Here is a 1,421-nt window from a genome sequence, read left to right as displayed (position 1 = left end):
GAACTGGCTACTTCTAGAACTGGCTACTTCTAGAACTGGCTACTTCTTTGTCTGCTGCTTGTGCAAAGTATCTGGGATTTAATGAACTTTGAAGGGGGAAAACCCCCTAAAAGCGCCAGCCCAAAACTATCTCTGGTATTGGTTTGCTGGTTGAAAATTAGAGCTATACTGGTCAACTGTTGGGTGGTTCATGGAATCATAGAATGGTTTGGGTTGGTAGACACCTTAGAGATCATCTTATTCCAACCCCTCTGCTGTGTTTAAAGACACCTTCTACTAGGCTGGGTTGTTCAAAGCCTCATCCAGCCTGGCCTGGGACACTTCCAGAGGTGGGGCATCCACAGCTTCTCTGGGCAACCTCTGCCAGGGCCTCCCCACCCTTGTTGTGTGTGTTAACAAAAAAAAGGGGCTTCCTTACAGCAATGTAAGTTGGATATAATCCGGTCTAAAACTATTGCCCTTTGTCCTGACACTACAGGCTTTGGGAAAATATCCCTCTCATTTGACTTAAGTCCCCTATTCCCTCTTATTTATTGAGAAGTTGCAGTAAGTTCTCTTCTCTGCAGTAAGGTGCCATCTCTTCTCCGGAGTTAACATCCCAAAATGTGTGTTTCCTCATAGGAGAGATGTCCCAGCCCTCTAGAGTTTTTCTCCCTCCTCTGGACCTGCTCTCACAGGTGTCTGTCTTGTACTGGGGACCCCAGAGTTGGAGGGGTCTCCTGAGAGTGGAGTAGAGCAGAACCACCTCCCTTGACCTGCTAGCCACTCTTTTTATGCAGCCCAGGATAAGATCAGCTTTTTGTGCTGCAAATGTGCGTTGCTGCCCCATTTCCAATTTTTTTTTCTGTCCAGCAGTATCCCTAACTCCTGCTCAGCAGGGCTGCTCTTGATCTGTGCATCCTGCAGTCTGTATTGATACTGGGGATGGCTCTGAGCCAAATTAGTGATAAAGTGCACTTTGCTTTCCAGATAGCAAAGCTGCATTTTTGTCAGGTGCTGCTAAGTGTGTAGATGCATAGTTAGGATTTCTTCACTGAATGGATGTATATAATACAAGTGTGTAATTTTTGAATCGTGCTTTGCAGAAGGACATGCTGCCTTAATAACAGTTTATAGCTCAATATGATTAAAGGAGACTGTCTTCATTCCTTGGCCAATTCTGGCAGTAGCTGCAAAACACCCAGTGATTTCAAAAGCCTTTCTCCTGAATGTTACTCTCCAAAGCTAAGAAAAATTAAGTTAGATTTCTCAGAAACACCTTTTATAACCTGAGCTTACTGGAAGGCAGCAAAGACGACTCATGACACAATAATTCCAAAGATTTATTAATCAAACTGAACTTTTTCAGTAAACTACTTGTCGCTTTGAGTAGGGCCTTGCTGCAATATTGCCAACACTGGTTTTTTTGCTCTAGATTATCT

Source organism: Corapipo altera, unplaced genomic scaffold (assembly GCF_003945725.1).
Source record: "Corapipo altera isolate COAL_440 unplaced genomic scaffold, ASM394572v1 158, whole genome shotgun sequence".
NCBI lineage: Eukaryota > Metazoa > Chordata > Aves > Passeriformes > Pipridae > Corapipo > Corapipo altera.
The sequence above is the reverse complement of the archived record's forward strand: the minus strand, read 5'-3'. Positions refer to the sequence as shown.